General features: G+C 44.3%; 1 long non-coding RNA gene and 1 other non-coding gene across 2 annotated transcripts; one reads left to right on the top strand and one right to left on the bottom strand.

The window, feature by feature from the left end:
* Positions 1-3,828: 3,828 nt before the first annotated feature.
* On the bottom strand, positions 3,829-18,434 carry LOC139182146 (uncharacterized). Its single transcript, XR_011565711.1, has 3 exons — positions 16,969-18,434; positions 12,339-12,438; positions 3,829-4,494 (listed from the first exon to the last, which is right to left on the bottom strand). It is a non-coding gene; the product is annotated as an uncharacterized lncRNA (long non-coding RNA).
* Positions 4,620-4,783, top strand: LOC139182420 (U1 spliceosomal RNA). Its single transcript, XR_011566083.1, has one exon. It is a non-coding gene; the product is annotated as a U1 spliceosomal RNA (small nuclear RNA).
* Positions 18,435-18,636: the final 202 nt, after the last annotated feature.

Here is an 18,636-nt window from a genome sequence, read left to right on the forward strand (position 1 = left end):
TCAGTTGTAACTAGCTTTGAAGATGAAAGTGGCCTATGAGAGTAGAATGTGGGCATCTTCTAGAGGCTGGACAAGGCCAACAGATTCTCCCCTAGCATCTCCAAGAAGAACCACAACCCAACTGTCACATTGATTGTAGCCCAGGGAGATGCACCTTGAACTTCTGATCTCCAGAATCATAAGATAAGAAATGTGTGTTGTTTTAAGCCACTAAATATGTAGGAACAACTCACAGTAGCAATAGGAAACTCCTACAGTGGACCTCGGTGAATAAAGAATATTTAAAACCAGTTATGGTGGGAATTTGTTACCATAGCTTTAGACCAAGTACTCTATCCCCAGAAATGCAAACTGTCAAACTGCTTAATTCTCAGTGTGGAAAATGTAAATAATACTGGATGAGGTACCAACCATCCCCATATAAGAGGTTGAAACCTCACTTGCACTCAGGGATAAACGTCTAGCATGCTCCAAGACAGGATGGTGCATGCCTGGTCTATTTGACACAGGGTTGCAGGGGCTGGGGCACTGAATTTATAATGTTCTTCACTGGGCTAGCTACAGGGCTATATCTTTGTTATATCTTGAGCAACTACTATCTGAACCCGCCTTTCCCTTGGTGAGGAATTTTCCATATTCTGCAACTTCTGAGGATCACACACTTACTTAGTTTTCCGAGGGGCTAAGATGTGGATCTATTACCAGGAACTGGCCACTCCCTATAAGTAACAACTACTCCAGCATTTAACAGGTGAGAGACACAAGGAGTAGGCCCTGGGAAAATTCTTTCTGGCCATGGCAACAGAAGAATCCCCCCACCACAGATCTTCAGTTTAACAGCAGCCAGGTGCAGCAGAAGGCATGGACCCACGGGTGGTGTCTATGCCCAGGCCCAACAGGGTCAGCGCTGCAAAGCCACAGGGTTTGCCACTCAGCGGAAGGCACCAGTGTCCTTGCCATTTGGTTTGTGGGCTCGCTTTCATCAGCCTTTTTTATTCCTCCCACTTTGTATAAATTCATTCTCCACTTTTCTGGAGATTCTCTAAGGTATTACTAGCCCTGGATTAAAACTTATGTCAGATGAAAAGAGCCAGAGTCTATTTCTGATGGTTGCAGAGAGAGAAATGGGGGGTGGGGGTGGGGGTGGGGAAGGGAGGAAGAAAGCAAGATTCTTCCTGGAAGCTAACTGCGTGCTGAGTTCCTTTGGGGTTCACCCCAAGATTTTCCAGCAGTCACCTTCCCCCTTAAGCCAAAGGCACCTCAAGGATCAAGTTACTCCATTTCCCCTGGCTCTCTGGTCAGAAAACACAAGCTGGCTGTCTTCTCCAGCCTCCCACTTCTCCGCCCTCAGGTCTAACCCAGTCTCATGCAGTAAGAGAAAACAAATAAACAAACCTCACTCTCCAAGCAAACAGGCCATCTTTCTTGCCCTTATTTTAGTCATCAGTTTCTATTTCAGAATCCTCATTTCGTGTATTCTGTATGGTAAGCAAAGGAAAAGTATTGTCCTTGGGATATCGTGAGAATGAGACAGGAAGAATCTGCACAGAAAATTAGTCCACCCAGTAGCACTTTGAGTTCAGTTCATTTCATTCGTTAAGTCGTGTCCGACTCTTGGCGACCCCATGAATCGCAGCATGCCAGGCCTCCCTGTCCATCACCAACTCCCGGAGTTCACTCAGACTCACGTCCATCGAGTCAGTGATGCCATCCAGCCATCTCATCCTCTGTCTTCCCCTTCTCCTCCTGCTCCCAATCCCTCCCAGCATCAGAGTCTTTTCCAATGAGTCAACTCTTCACATGAGGTGGCCAAAGTACTGGAGTTTCAGCTTTAGCATCATTCCTTCCAAAGTAATCCCAGGGCTGATCTCCTTCAGAATGGACTGGTTGGATCTCCTTGCATTCCAAGGGACTCTCAAGAGTCTTCTCCAATACCACAGTTCAAAAGCATCAATTCTTTGGTGCTCAGCCTTCTTCACAGTCCAACTCTCACATCCATACATGACTACAGGAAAAATCATAGCCTTGACTAGATGGACCTTCATTGGCAAAGTAATGTCTCTGCTTTTGAATATGCTATCTAGATTGGTCATAACTTTCCTTCCAAGGAGTAAGTGTCTTTTAATTTCATGGGTGCAGTCACCATCTGTAGTGATTTTGGAGCCCAGAAAAATAAAGTCTGACACTGTTTCCACTGTTTCCCCATCTATTTCCCATGAAGTGATGGGACCGGATGCCATGATCTTCGTTTTCTGAATGTTGAGCTTTAAGCCAACTTTTTCACTCTCCACTTTCACCTTCATCAAGAGGCTTTTGAGTTCCTCTTCACTTTCTGCCATAATGGTGGTGTCGTCTGCATATCTGAGGTAACTGATATTTCTCCCAGCAATCTTGATTCCAGCTTGTGTTTCTTCCAGTCCAGCATTTCTCATGATGTACTCTGCATAGAAGTTAAATAAGCAGGGTGACAATATACATCCTTGACGTACTCCTTTTCCTATTTGGAACCAGTCTGTTGTTCCATGTCCAGTTCTAACTGTTGCTTCCTGACCTGCATACAGATTTCCCAAGAGACAGATCAGGTGGTCTGGTATTCCCATCTCTTTCAGAATTTTCCACAGTTTATTGTGGTCCTCACACACAAAGCACTTTGAGATGTAACCCTAAATCTGTATGTTTATACACATGAAATATACATATGCTTTTGTCTCTGTACTATTTCTATTCACTGTTTTACAACTTATTTATTCCTTAAAAACTTTTGCATCAGCATAACACACGATCCCTAAATTTCTCTCCTCGGTGTGCAATCCAGCACGAAAGGTCAGACTCTGAAGAGGCTGGCAAATCCGTCTGTATCTCCATGTACATGTATGGCTGAGTCCCTTCGCTATTCACCTGGAACTACCACAACATTGTTAACTGGCTATACCCAAAGAAAAAGTAAAAATTTTAAAGTGAAAAGAAATAAAACCCGTCTATGTCAAGGCTGTATATTGTCACCCTGCTTATTTAACTTCTATGCAGAGTACATCATGAGAAACACTGGACTGGAAGAAACACAAGCTGGAATCAAGATTGCCGGGAGAAATATCAATAACCTCAGATATGCAGATGACACCACCATTATGGCAGAAAGTGAAGAGGAACTCAAAAGCCTCTTGATGAAGGTGAAAGTGGAGAGTGAAAAAGTTGGCTTAAAGCTCAACATTGAGAAAACGAAGATCATGGCATCTGGTCCCATCACTTCATGGGAAATAGATGGGGAAACAGTGGAAACAGTGTCAGACTTTATTTTTCTGGGCTCCAAAATCACTACAGATGGTGACCGCAGCCAGAAATTAAAAGACTCTTACTCATCGAAAGGAAAGTTATGACCAACCTAGATAGCATATTCAAAAGCAGAGACATGACTTTGCCAACGAAGGTCCATCTAGTCAAGGCTATGGTTTTTCCTGTGGTCATGTATGGATGTGAGAGTTGGACTGTGAAGAAGGCTGAGCACCAAAGAATTGATGCTTTTGATCTGTGGTGTTGGAGAAGACTCTTGAGAGTCCCTTGGAATGCAAGGAGATCCAACCAGTCCATTCTGAAGGAGATCAGCCCTGGGATTTCTTTGGAAGGAATGATGCTAAAGCTGAAACTCCAGTACTTTGGCCACCTCATGTGAAGAGTTGACTCATTGGAAAAGACTCTGATGCTGGGAGGGATTGGGAGCAGGAGGAGAAGGGGAAGACAGAGGATGAGATGGCTGGATGGCATCACTGACTCGATGGATGTGAGTCTGAGTGAACTCCGGGAGTTGGTGATGGACAGGGAGGCCTGGCGTGCTGCGATTCATGGGGTCGCCAAGAGTAGGACACGACTGAGAAACTGATCTGATGTGATCTGATGTCTCACTTAAAGGGTGAAAGTTATATCGCTCAGTCGTACCCGACTCTTTGCAACCCCATGGACTGTAGCCTACCAGGATCCTCCCTATATTGGATTTTCCAGGCAACGCGTGAGTCTGAGTGAACTCGGGGAGCTGGTGATGGACAGGGAGACCTATCGTGCTGCGGCTCATGGGGTCGCAAAGAGTCGGACACGACTGAGTGACTGAACTGAACTGGAGTCGGTTTCCAATTCCTCTTCCAGGGGATCCTCCGGACCTAGGAATCGAACCCGGGTTTCCTGTATTGTAGGCAGATGCTTTACCGTCTGAGCCACCAAGGAAGTCCAAGGTCTCTTCTATGGTTGTAAGTAGGTCGATTACCAAGGTTGATGAAATCATGACGTCACTTCCTCGTCACAGGGGACTGGCCATTGGTCCTGTGGACAGGGGTGGGGCGGGGCTTGGGTTGAAGGAGAGGCGCCGCCTTAGAGGTCTTCAATGGGGTTGGCTTATGTAAATTTTGCAGCGAAGTGGTACTGTTCCCGGCGAGTCACTTCCCTCGTTATGGAAATTTTCCTGAGATTTTGTTTGATTTTTTTTAGAAGAGTTATTTGGAGGGCCTGAGGCATGGAAAAAGAGAGGGTTCAGAGGACAGTGGAAGAGTCGCGGGGAAACGGCAAAGTCAGCGTGTGTGCACAGTGAACGTGTCTAAAGGTGTGCGGGGGACCAGGGGGAAGGTCATCTCATACTTACCTGGCAGAGGAGATACCATGATCAAAAAGGTGGTTCTCCCAGGGCGAGGCTCACCTATTGCACTGCGGGTGTGCTGACCTCTGCAGTTTCCTCAAATAGAGGAAACTTGACTGTGTAATTTATGGTAGTGGGGGACTGCGTGCACGCTTTCCCCTGATAACTAAGTAATAACTGCAGACTTTATCTATGTTTCCTTGGTGGTAGTTAGTCACTAAGTCATATCCGCCTCTTTGACCTCATGGAGTGTAGGCTGTTAGTAGGCTCCTATGTCTATGAAATCTTTCAAGGCAAGAATACTGGGTTTCTTCTCCAAGGAATCTTAAGCCAGAAATCACACTTGGGTCTCCTCAGTATATGCCCAAGCTCAAGTTATTTTTCTAAGTGGGAGAGTTGGAAAAGACAGATACGCTGGGGGCAAAGTAAAAATCAGATACACATGTACAACCAAGAATGTCTTTTTTTTTTTTTTTTTAGGTTCTTTGTTGTAGTAGGTATGGGTTTGCAACTATTTTCTCCCCATTTGCTTGGTGCCAAAAGTTGTAAGTTATCTTTAAGGAACTGAATGAAGGGGTGTGATTACTTTTGAGACACCTCAGGCAAAACTTCTATTGAGATACTTGCAGTTATTGTTCACTCACTCAATGATGTCCGATTGCTTTGCAAGATGTTTGCTAGTCGTGATACTTCGTGTGAAGTCTTTTGTTGTTGTCTGACAAATGCAGACCTCAAAAGATTTTAGTGGGAACATGTGTTCTGTCCATACCATTTCTGTCCTTTATCGAGCCCATCTTTGCATGAAATGTTCCTTTGGTATCTCTGATTTTCTCGAAGAGATCCCTAGTCTTTCCCATCCTGTTGTTTTCCTCTATTTCTTTGCATTGATCGCTGAAGAAGGCTTTCTTAGCTCTTCTTGCTATTCTTTGGAACTCTGCATTCAGATGTTTATATCTTTCCTTTTATCCTTTGGTTTTCGCTTCTCTTCTTTTCTAAGCTATTTGTAAGGCCTCCCCAGACAGCCATTTTGCTTTTTTTGCATTTCTTTTCCATGGGGATGGTCTTGATCCCTGTCTCCTGTACAATGTCACGAACCTCAGTCCATAGCTCATCAGGCACTCTATCTATCAGATCTAGGCCCTTAAATCTATTTCTCACTTCCACTGTATAATCATAAGGGATTTGATTTAGGTCATACCTGAATGGTCTAGTGGTTTTCCCTACTTTCTTCAATTTAAGTCTGAATTTGGCAATAAGGAGTTCATGGTCTGAGCCACAGTCAGCTCCTGGTCTTGTTTTTGATGACTGTATAGAGCTTCACCATCTTTGGCTGCAAAGAATATAATCAATCTGATTTTGGTGTTGACCATCTGGTGATGTCCATGTATAGAGCCTTCTCTTGTGTTGTTGGAAGAGGGTATTTGTTATGACCAGTGCATTTTCTTGGCAAAACTCTATTAGTCTTTGCCCTGCTTCATTCCGTATTCCAAGGCCAAATTTGCCTGTTACTCCAGGTGTTTCTTGACTGCCTACTTTTGCATTCCAGTCCCCTATAATGAAAAGGACATCTTTTTGGGGTGTTAGTTCTAAAAGGTCTTGTAGGTCTTCATAGAACCGTTCAACTTCAGCTTCTTCAGCGTTACTGGTTGGGGCATAGACTTGGATTACTGTGATATTGAATGGTTTGCCTTGGAAAGGAACAGAGATCATTCTGTCGTTTTTGAGATTGTACCCAAGTACTGCATTTCGGACTCTTTTGTTGATCATGATAGCCACTCCATTTCTTCTGAGGGATTCCTGCCCGCAGTAATAGATATAATGGTCCTCTGAGTTAAATTCACCCATTCCTGTCCATTTCTGTTTGCTGTTTCCTAGAATGTCAACATTCACTCTTGCCATCTCTTGTTTGACCACTTCCAATTTGCCTTGATTCATGGACCTGACATTCCAGGTTCCTATGCAACATTGCTCTTTATAGCATCGGACCTTGCTTCTATCACCAGTCACATCCACAGCTGGGTATTGTTTTTGCTTTGGCTCCATCCCTTCATTCTTTCTGGAGTTATTTCTCCACTGATCTCCAGTAGCATATTGGGCACCTACTGACCTGGGGAGTTTCGCTTTCAGTATCCTATCATTTTGCCTTTTCATACTGTTCATGGGGTTCTCAAGGCAAGAATACTGAAGTGGTTTGTCATTCTCTTCTCCAGTGGACCACATTCTGTCAGATCTCTCCACCATGACCCATCCATCTAGGGTTGCCCCACGGGCATGGCTTGGTTTCATTGAGTTAGACAAGGCTGTGGTCCTAGTGTGATTAGATTGACTAGTCCAGAAATGGTATGGACCTAACAGAAGCAGAAGATATTAAGAAGAGGTGGCAAGAATACACAGAAGAACTGTACAAAAAAGATCTTCATGACCCAGATAATCACGATGGTGTGATCACTCACCTAGAGCCAGACATCCTGGAATGTGAAGGCAAGTGGGCCTTAGAAAGCATCACTACGAACAAAGCTATTGGAGGTGATAGAATTCCAGTTGAGCTATTCCAAATCCTGAAAGATGATGCTGTGAAAGTGCTGCACTCAATATGCCAGCACATTTGGAAAACTCAGCAGTGGCCACAGGACTGGAAAAGGTCAGTTTTCATTCCAATCCCAAAGAAAGACAATGCCAAAGAACCCTCAAACTACCTCACAACTGCACTCATCTCACACGCTAGTAAAGTAATGCTCAAAATTCTCCAAGCCAGGCTTCAGCAATATGTGAGCTATGAACTTCCTGATGTTCAAGCTGGTTTTAGAAAAGGCAGAGGAACCAGAGATCAAATTGCCAACATCCGCTGGATCATGGAAAAAGCAAGAGTTCCAGAAAAACATCTATTTTTGCTTTATTGACTATGCCAAAGCCTTTGACTGTGTGGATCACAATAAACTGTGGAAAATTCTGAAAGAGATGGGAATACCAGACCACCTGATCTGCCTCTTGAGAAATTTGTATGCTGGTCAGGAAGCAACAGTTAGAACTGGACATGGAACAACAGACTGGTTCCAAATAGGAAAAGGAGTACGTCAAGGCTGTATATTGTCACCCTGCTTATTTAACTTCTATGCAGAGTACATCATGAGAAATGCTGGACTGGAAGAAACACAAGCTGGAATCAAGATTGCCGGGAGAAATATCAATAACCTCAGACATGTAGATGACACCACCCTTATGGCAGAAAGTGAAGAGGAACTCAAAAGCCTCTTGATGAAGGTGAAAGTGGAGAGTGAAAAAGTTGGCTTAAAACTCAACATTGAGAAAACGAAGATCATGGCATCCGGTCCCATCACTTCATGGGAAATAGATGGGGAAACAGTGGAAACAGTGTCAGACTTTATTTTTCTGAGCTCCAAAGTCACTACAGATGGTGACTGCAGCCATGAAATTAAAAGACTCTTACTCATCGAAAGGAAAGTTATGACCAACCTGGATAGCATATTCAAAAGCAGAGACATTACTTTGCCAACAAAGGTCCATCTAGTCAAGGCTATGGTTTTTCCTGTGGTCATGTATGGATGTGAGAGTTGGACTGTGAAGAAGGCTGAGCACCGAAGAATTGATGCTTTTGATCTGTGGTGTTGGAGAAGACTCTTGAGAGTCCCTTGGACTGCAAGGAGATCCAACCAGTCCATTCTGAAGGAGATCAGCCCTGGGATTTCTTTGGAAGGAATGATGCTAAAGCTGAAACTCCAGTACTTTGGCCACCTCATGCAAAGAGTTGACTCATTAGAAAGGACTCTGATGCTGGGAGGGATTGGGGGCAGGAGGAGAAGGGGACGACAGAGGATGAGATGGGTGGATGGCATCACTGACTCGATGGACATGAGTCTGAGTGAACTCCGGGAGTTGGTGATGGACAGGGAGGCCTGGCGTGCTGGGATTCATGGGGTTGCAAAGGGTCGGACATGACTGAGCAACTGATCTGATCTGATCCGATCTGATTCTTGCACTTCATATGAATGAATGATGCAGTATGTTGGCTTTTTTCTCTGTTCTTTCATTCAGTTTCGAGGTTCAATCTTAACTGGTCACGTCAATAATTTGGCTTTATTTTTATGCTAAGAAATACCCGGTTTTATGGTTATAGCACAACTGGATTTTCCATTTTTCTCATGATGAACAGATCTCTTTTTGTTTATTAGGCACAAAGTAAGTATGAATAATTGTACACAAGTTATTTGGTCTAGATATCCATTTGGGTACATATACCTACGTTGAGAAGTGCTTGATCAATGAGTAGAAACTGACCCAGACTTTGCAAAGTAGTTGTGTCATTTTACATTTCCTCTCAAATATAAGCTTGATCCAGTTTCTGTACATTCCCACAAACTTAGTATTTTCAATCTTTTAAATTTTAGCCATTCTGATGTCTGTAGCAGTTTCTAATTTTGGTTTCCAAAAGTTGATTTGTCATTTGGTTATCTTCTACTATAAAGTGCCACTTCAAATATTCAGCTCATTAATAAACTATATTATTTGTAATTTTCTTTGTGATTTGTTTAATTTCTTTATATATTTTGAGAAGTCTCTTGTCAGATATACATACTGCAAGTAATACATATGGTCTATGACTTGCCTTTTCACTTTTTGGAATATGATTGCTTTACCATGTTGTATTAGATTCTGCTGTACAATGAAGGGAATTGGCTAAATGCTTATATATACATCCTCTACCTCTTGGACTTCCCTTCAACCCCCACCCCCATCCCACCCATCTAGGTCCTCACAGAGCACAGAGCTGAGCCACTTGTGCTATACAGCAGCTTCCCACTACACTCTATTTTACACATGGTAGTGTATAGAAATAGCAAATTATGTTAAGTTTAAAGATTTAATATTTCATGAAATTCAGTTTAATTTTTTCAATCTATGGCAAGTGCCTCGGCATTAAGTAGAAGTACTTTTTGTTTTTGCCTTAGTCAAGAAAGGGCTTCCCTGATAGCTCAGCTGGTAAAGAATCCGCCTGCAATGTGGGAGACCCTGGTTCAATCCCTGGGTCAGGAAGATCCACTGGAGAAGGGACAGGCTACCCACTCCAGTATTCTTGAGCTTCCCTTGTGGCTTAGCTGGTAAAGAATCTGCCTGCAATGCGGGAGACCTGGGTTTGATCCCTGGGTCAGAAAGATCCCCTGGAGAAGGGAAAGCCTACCCACTCCAGTATTCTGGCCTGTAGAAGTCCATGGACTAGTCCATGGGGTCACAAAGAGTTGGACATGACTGAGCAACTCTCACTTTCACTTTAGTCAAGAAAACATTTCTACTATCCTTTTAAAAGCACTGTAATTTAAAAATAATGTTTCTAATTAACTTTATTAGAGAGAAGTGGTTTTAATATTAAATTATTTATAAATGAATAGTCATTTGTTGTAGCATATTTTGCAGAAAAATAATTCATTATTCCACTACACATATTGGTGACTTTATTTTAAAAAATCAAATAATTGGATATGTGTAAACTTTTTACTCTGTACTCTTTCACATTCATATATTTGTGTTTATTTACACTAGTATTATAGTGTTTTAATTGTTGTTCAGTCACTAAGTTGTCAGACTCTTTGCAACCTCATGTACTACAATGTGCCAGGCTTCCCTGTCCCTCACTGTCTTCTGGAGTTTGCTCATGTCTATTGAGCTGGTGATGCTATCCAACCATCTCATCCTCTGTTGCCCCCTTCTCCTCCTGCCCTCAATCTTTCCCAGAATCAGGATCTTTTCCAGTGAGTCAGCTCTTCGAATCAGTATCAGCAAAGTATTGGAGTTTCACTTTTGCATCAGTCCTTCCAATAAATATTCAAGGTTGATTTCCTTTAGGATTGATTGGTTTGATCTCCTTGCAGTCCAAGAGACTCTCACGAGTCTTCTCCAGCACCACAATTCAAAAGCATCAATTCTTTGGCACTCAACCTTCTTTATGGACCAACTCTCACATCCGTACATAAATGCTGGAAAAAACATAGCTTTGACTATACAGACCTTTGTCAGAAAAGTGGTGTCTCCACTTTTTAATACACTGTAAGGTTTGTCAAAGCTCTTCTTCCAAGAAGCAAGTGACTTTTAACTCCATGGATACAATCACCAGAGTCCCCTGTGAAGGAATCGGCAACCCACTCCAGTATTCTTGCCTGGAGAACCCCACTGACAGTATGAAAAGAGCATCCTATTGTCTCAATGTAAACTAGGGATTTGCTTTCCCCCTTTTTTACTTTAGTTACTTGTTCCAAAATTAGGAATAAAACACCAAGTTCTGTAATTCTGAGAATAAGATCGGTATATAAATTATTTTTGATATGGAGAAAGTCTGGAAAGTAGCTTGTAAGAGAGGAAACCATTAATCATGAATCATTATGACAAGCATGAACCTGTAAGACAAATGAAACTTGCCTCCTTATCTCTCCAGCTGCCAAGACAGCATCAGTAGCTACTGATACTAGCAGTTTTCTCTAGAGACTGTGGCGGAGCTGACTGCTTTGAGCCAACACGGAGCCCAGGTGCTAGCTGTATCCTGAAAGGCTCAAATCTGGCTGAGAACCAGGATTTGGGGGCCAGGAGAGACATACCATTGTTGGGAAAATGAGAAGGGGGACCAGACCACCCACGAGGTCATGGTAGCCAGCACTGACCATCTCTTCCAGTGAACCCACCATCCACTACACCTCTCATGATTTTGTTGTTATTAGATGGAGAACTCCATGAGATTGGGGATAATATTTCATCCATCACTGTGTGCATGACTCCTGGCATTGATTCAAACACTGATGAGGCTCTCGGAAACATTTGTTCACTGACTGGATAAACATGGTTACAAGTCTTCACTCATCTGTTACGCTCCTGTACAAGTGTGCAGTCAGGGATGCTCTGCTTTCTCCCAGGATGTAGCGATCCCCTTCCTTAGACAGAAGCCTGCCTACACTATCCTTGCCCTAGGACACTCGCCCGAGCTGACTATGAAAACGCGACTGTCCTGGGGGATTCCTCTCAACGGTTCACACTGTCATTGGGAAGAGATGTCCTTGGTGTATCCTCCCATCCTCTGGTGGCCACGATATCCCACCTGAGGAGAGCCACCACATTTGGTGGACACTATGCACTTGTATTTGTCCTCTCACTGTTTAAATTCCTCATGGATATATTATTGATATCTGAACTCCAAGTTGTTAACACAGCATAAGGCAAATTAAACATTCAACATATAGTGAACAGATGCTGTGTGTAAAGCCCCCAAACTATAAATCCAGAAGAATATTATTACCATTTTTGCTTCAGAAACAGGGTCCCATTAATCTGGCCCCTGCTGTGAATACATATCTCTAATTCTTCTCCAAACACTATTTATCCACCTTATTGCACGCTTACTTGGAGGACATCCACTGTGTGGCCACTTCCAACTTTGAGGCTAAGGGTCTAGGGCAGAGCCTCAAGGTCCCATTGTCCTCCTCCTGGAACTGGTGCTCCCAGCAGGATGAACCAACACTGACCCAGCGTGTGGATCTCCTTGGCAGGTGCACAAGTTCACAGTGGACTAAGTTACTCTCCCGGTCCTTCCTGCTCAGCTCAGCCTGTTCCTTGAGGACTTGGATGGTACTGTGCATTCCTCACTTCCTCTTGAATTTTCAAAGCTCAACTTGTCCTTATCCTCACCTCCCTTGGCAAACAGCTCCTCGATCATTACCTTGCTTTTCTTTGGGGTTTCTCATCTTCCAAGACCGTTGATTTCCTTCCTTCCATCTCCTGAGTTCTGTGTTTTCAGTGTGTGGGCTCAGTTGAGGCTCCTGCAGGAGACACACAGAGAAGGGACCAAGGTCAGGTCCTGGCTGCAGGTTCCAACACACACTTAACATGCATTTCAGTCTCTCGTGCACTCAGAAAAAAATCTCAGAGGGAAGGGAATTTGGAGAATTTGAATAACCTCATCTTACGGATGAAGAAACTGAGGCCCAGAGATACATGGAGATTTCCCCTAAATTCCACCACCACTTGCCACTGTAGAGCCACCACGCAAACCCTGGGCACCAGTTTTTCTGTCCAAAAGCACTAGGAATCCAAGGTTGAATTTCAGGGAGCATTAGATAGAGCATACGTACTTCCACTCTTAAAAATAGCTGAAGGATATTTTCCGAAAAAAAAAATGTTGATCTCTGTTCAATAGCCCTGTATTTATACTGTTTTCCATCTTGGCTGACACAATAGGACCACGGAATATATGATTATTAAATACACCGCTGTCATTTGGGCTTCCCTGGGAGCTCAGCTGGTAAAGAGTCTGCCTGCAATGCAGGAGACCTCAGTTCGATTCCTGGGTCGGCAAGATCCCGTGCAGAAGGGATAGACTACCCACTCCAGTATTTATGGGCTTCCCTGGTGACTCACACCCCTGGAGAAGGGATAGGTGACCCACTCCAGTATTCATGGGCTTCTCTGGTGACTTACATGGTAAAGAACCCGCCTGCCATGGGGGAGACCTGGTTTTGATCCCTGTGCTGGGATCATATATTTAATAATATAGGATTATTAAATACATCACAGTCATTATTGAAAATCCATATGTGGAGATTCCCTGGTGGCTGAGTGGTAAAGAATTCGCCTGCCAATGCAGGAGATGTGGGTTCCCCCCTGATCCGGGAAGATCCCACCTGCCACAGAGCAGCTAAGCCCGTGTGACACAACTATCAAGCCTGTGCTCTAGGGCCTGGGAGCCACGACTCCTGAGCCCACGTGCTGGGCTCGCGAGCTGCAACAAGGAAGCCACGGCAGCAAGAAGCCCCCGCACCACAACTAGAGAGTAGCCCCAGGCCTCCAAACCAGAGAAAAGCCCACAGAGCAGCAGTGACCAGCACGGCCAAAAATAAGAAATTAATAACAATAATAGATATGTGATTCACTGTGAAAGAACCGACTCCTGTGCTCAAGGCCATCTTCCTGAGAGCAGGTGCTCTGTGTACCGTGTTCACCGAGGGCCTCCTCAAGAGCCTGCCTGATACAAGAGTCAGCAAACACTCGCCAAGCAGATCAATACAAATTATCAGGGATCACTGACTCTAACTGATGTCTTCTCTTCCCTACCCTGTTTCCATCAGATCCTACCCTAGGTCTGTGCCAAAGCAATGAAAGTACAGCCCTAGGAACAGCAGTCCAAGATGCAAACACCAATTCCATCATGTACCAAGTTTGTTTCACACGGTGATTTCATTACCCTCTTTGAGCATATGGATCTCGTACATGATAGAAAAGAGTGTATCGTGTAAAATAAAGGAAGTGGTACTAACCTTGGATGATTAACTATGATATCATACAGGAGGCAGGCCCTAATCCTCAGGCACTGGCTGCACAGTATAGAAAATCTACACCAGAGACACCACAGGGCCTGTTATAAACTTGGGGGTGAGGCTTGAGAAACTGCATTTCAGACAAAAACTCCAGGGAGATTCTCATGCAAGGAAAAAGCCCCAACATTAAACAAATGGCCTTGAATTGAGACACCCCCAAAACCTAGCAACAACAAGAAAGACTCGGCTTAAGTACAGCAAGTCCCTTATCAAGAGGGACTCTCCAGGGGAAATGTCTCCCTGTCCAGGATGGGTGCATAACTCTGCACAGCCCCACTCTCCTCCAGGACAGAACTGAGCAGCAGTGGCCAGTGGTACGTGACGAGACCTCAGGAAGGGAGCATAACTGGGGACCCATCCTCAGGCTCCTCCATGTACCAGCTTCACCCCAAACCCTCAGGTAAACACAAACCCAAGTAGGTCAGCCTCTGAAATGAAGTTTCATTTAGGATCCACCCCTTTCCTACCAGGGCAGCATTTTCCATGTCTCCTCTAGTGCCTGCTCACAGAGTGGGGATAAAGGAAACGGCCCTGGGAGTGTGGTGCTGAGTCCTTCCAAGCACATCCTTCTTTCTCCCCGCCCTGGGCCTCAGGGTGGAGCAGGGGTGTGAGAGAGCAGGGCCCTCTGTGCTCTCACATTCGTGTCCTGCTCAGTCCCTGCTCCCTGGTCCCCTCCCAGCCCACTCTCAGACCCTTCCAGAATACCCGGCGCCAACATTCACAGAACATCTTCCATCAGCAGGAGTTATTCCAGAAAGGGGGTTGTTTCTACACAGATCCTCACCCCATAAACGTATCCTCTGTACAAACCCAATTCAGACTCTCCTCTGACTCCTAGCTCCCTGGTCTCCACCTGGTGGAGAGGTGCAGCCACACAGGTGAATGCTGGGATGCAGCCCAGATCCAACAGAAGAGAAGTGGGATTCCCAGAAAAAGGCTGCGTTCAAGGCAAAATGCGGGTTTTTATGGAGTTGGTCATTAGCAACCCCCCACTTCTCTTTTGTACATCTTTTTCTTTTCTTGGAGGTGTTTTTTTCCAACTCTTTAATCAGCTGTCAGATCCCTCCTTAGTGCCATACTGACAAGAATCAAGTCATACAAGAAATATTATGCAAACACAGATGCAGCCATTCATGTAGGAGATAATAGTGCTGAGATTTAAGTGGCATTTCCAAATCAGGGTTAGCTGCCATGCTGGAGGAAGAAGAGCCGGAGAAAACACGTAAATGCTGCTCGCGAATTAGCAGGAAACAGAACCACCCATGACACCCTCTGAGATGGGATGTTCACTTGAGTTACCAGCTTGAAGGGTCAAAACCGACAAGTATTCAAAACTTTAGCAACCAAAGGCAATGGCCCTTATGAGGCAATGGAACGGGTAGTTGAGACTTTAACAAGCAGACAGTAACACCATCACGTCTTCTCTGAAAGAAGACCGTACCCCAGATCCCTCTGAAAACAGGGGCGCTTTCTTCCTTTCCTATTAAAAGTGATTTAAGGGAAGCACTGAATACCAGTCACTAACCACTTAGGATGAATTCACCTGATGTATGCACTTTTACCTCAGGCCTTCACACCAAGTGTGGAGGAAGGGCTTTGTCCCTTCCGAAGGAAAGTTCAGTCAAGCCTTAGAAAGAGGAAAAGTGTTAGGTCAGAGTGAGATCTTCCCCTGTGACACTCAAAGTCAATGTAGGAAATAGCCACACCTGTCTAGGTGTTAAGCCAAAGACCACAGACTTCAGTTATTTTTCTAAGCCATGTAAAATCTTTTACACTTACTAGTTGCCATGGTAACTGTATATATATATATATATATATTTACAACTATTTATATATTTACAACTATATATATATGTTTTTTTACAAATATATATATATTTTTACAACTATATATATATATTTACAACTCCCTTACACATACCCCAGTATGGCAGGAGGACACTGGGGCTTGCTTAGCATCACCTGTCCTGTTTTTGAAGCCAATTCACTCTTCAAACAAGTTCACCTAAACTCCTGATGCCTATGTGAGAGATGACAGTGATATTTAGGGATCTTGCTGGCCAAGCCACACCCCCAACCCACGTGGGCCCCACTAGTGACCTAGACGTTCCATCTCCACCTCCTGCTCTCCTGCTTGGTGGCTGCAGGGGCTGACCTGCTAGAGGAGCATTTTGGTGAAATCTAGAACCTGCACCATCGCCTAGAGGAGTCAGTCTGCATTAACAACCGCCTACAGGGGGATCTGGAACACAGGCTCAGCTCCACTGCCCGTGGAAGCAGTAGGAGAGGCCCAGGGCCTCCTATTTCTGGTCCATTTAGGGAGAATCTGAAGGTTGCCCTTGAGAAGAGCTTCACAGATTTCAGAGCACAGTAGTCTGCTTTCCTCCACTGCTCCTTACAGTCAGCAAGGCTGCAGGGGGGGTGACGGGGGTAGTGGTTGGCGGGGGTGGCGGGAGAGCGTGGGCAAGTCCCATTCCTTGCTCTTTGTTGCTGTATCTGAGCTCAGAGAGTAACTCTCCTCACTGCAGATCTAACCAGGTCTGGTCCCCAGAATCCTGATTTCTCATCCATCTTAAACTGCTCATTTGCTGCCTGCTGACTTCTGTGCCCTGGTCCTGTGATTGGCAAGTGGTGGAGCCAGGTCTGCAGGCCTCCACCAGCCCTCACGAAGGCTTACCACACTCCTCCAGACTGCTGACACTGAGAAGCCGGCCCTTCCACATGTCCTTGTCCTACCCACACAGGAGCAGCAGCAGCTACTTAGGAGAAAGAGCCTCCTGAATAGCTCACTCAGGGCATATGAAATGCACACAAAGAACCCACACAGAGGAGCCACAGGAAAGCCAGGCATTCTACCCACCAGGCCTTATGCCCAGGACATGAGTCCTCAGGGTTTTCTGCTGGGTTGGGACAGTGTCTTTGGAGACAGAGAAAGAGTAACACAGAGAGCCTCTGTTACTCAAAGGTGTAACTTACCTGCTTGCACTTCCCAGGACAGGCTCCACCTCGAACTTCTATAGTCCAGGCCCGGAGTCCACACCTCAGCTCTGCAATGAGAACAGAGTCCTTAGGGAAGAAAACCAGAGGCTTCAGGCTAAGCTCAGTTACGCTTCCAGGGGTGATAAGTCACTCACAGGCCCCTTTTTTCCCTAGCCACACCAATCTCCAATTTTAGAAGCAAAGAAAGAAGGTGGAGAGAACAGATCTATACAGACCCACAGACCCAAACTTCTGTAGCTATTCTCAGTCTGGAAAACATCCTCTCCTTCCTACAGAAGACCATGTCTGTATGCACATGTTTCATACTAAGCACTTCTTTTCCTAAGAAATCACAAAAGCCATCCTTTTGCTCCCAAGTGAATTGGAGAGTGAACTGACCCTTGAAGGGGAAGTGGTAGGTCTGGCTACCTGGTGTGCAGTGGCTAAAAATTGTGGTTCTTAAATTGAGAGTGCCTTAGAATCAGCTGTGGAGATAGAAGCTACTTCCTGGGTTTCAGTTCCCAGAGATTTAGTTGGTATGGAGTCCTAGAGTCTGAATTTTTCACACAAGCATAACCATATGTTTCTGAAGCAGGTGAGCTGCATATCACAGCATAAAACCTATTGCTCTCTAACACTAATTCAACCCTATAAATAAGTTTGTTTTCCTTTGAGAATCTTTAATTGAAAAGTGGATAAGTCACACCACAAATTAACATAAAGACCTTAAATCATTCCCTAGAAAAAGTTCCTAGTTACATTCTCTCATCTTCCAGAATTAAAATCAAGCACTCAATCCACAATTACTTCCTAGTAACAGCTGAAAAAGTAAAACAACCAACAAACAAAAATTCTACCACCACCATCAATAACAAAAAGTTCCATCAAAACACTCATGCCTGAGACTCCCCTGTGGTCCAGTGGCTCAGACTCTGCGCTCCCGATGCAGGGGGCCTGGGTTCCATCCCTGGTCAGGAAACTAGACCCCACATGTCACAACTAAGACCCAGCACAGCCAAATAAATAAATAAATATTTTTTAAAAAGACTCATGCATGAGGTAGACCATGCCCCAGGTTTATAGTGGATGAAGTGATATCAACTTCTGTTACACTTGTTCAAGTATTTTCCATAAGTGCTTTTGGCCATCACCACTGAGGAACTCATGGGCAGAAGCAGCAAAATGGGTGAGAAGGCAGCTAAACTATGAAGGAATTAGTTAAAGACAAAGTAGGAAAATTTGAGGATCTCTATCCCTGTGGTGATTCAACCATCCCAGCAATTCTTCCTTCATCCCTGTGCTGCCACGGCTGCTAGGAATTGATAATATAATCAGTAATCAATGGCGAACTCAAGTAACACTTTTAAGAACTTCATTTGATGGACATAACGTTTATGAAAACAACAGCATATGAATCAAGTAAATCTCAGACTGGTCAAAATCCAGTCACAAATTACTTTTAGGGAAAGTTCCTAAAAGCTTTTTTTGTGTTTCACACTTTGAAAAGTAGTTTTTCGCTGTAAGAAATGCCAAAAAAAAAAAAAAAAAAGTATCTTTGGAATGGAGGATTCTGCAATATTTAACTTTTCATGAAGTATATTCTTTCCTTCTACGTGTTGGAATCCATTCTTAAAGGCGAATGAGATCAATATGTGTCACCATCAC

Source organism: Bos indicus, chromosome 3, assembly GCF_029378745.1.
Source record: "Bos indicus isolate NIAB-ARS_2022 breed Sahiwal x Tharparkar chromosome 3, NIAB-ARS_B.indTharparkar_mat_pri_1.0, whole genome shotgun sequence".
Lineage (NCBI taxonomy): Eukaryota > Metazoa > Chordata > Mammalia > Artiodactyla > Bovidae > Bos > Bos indicus.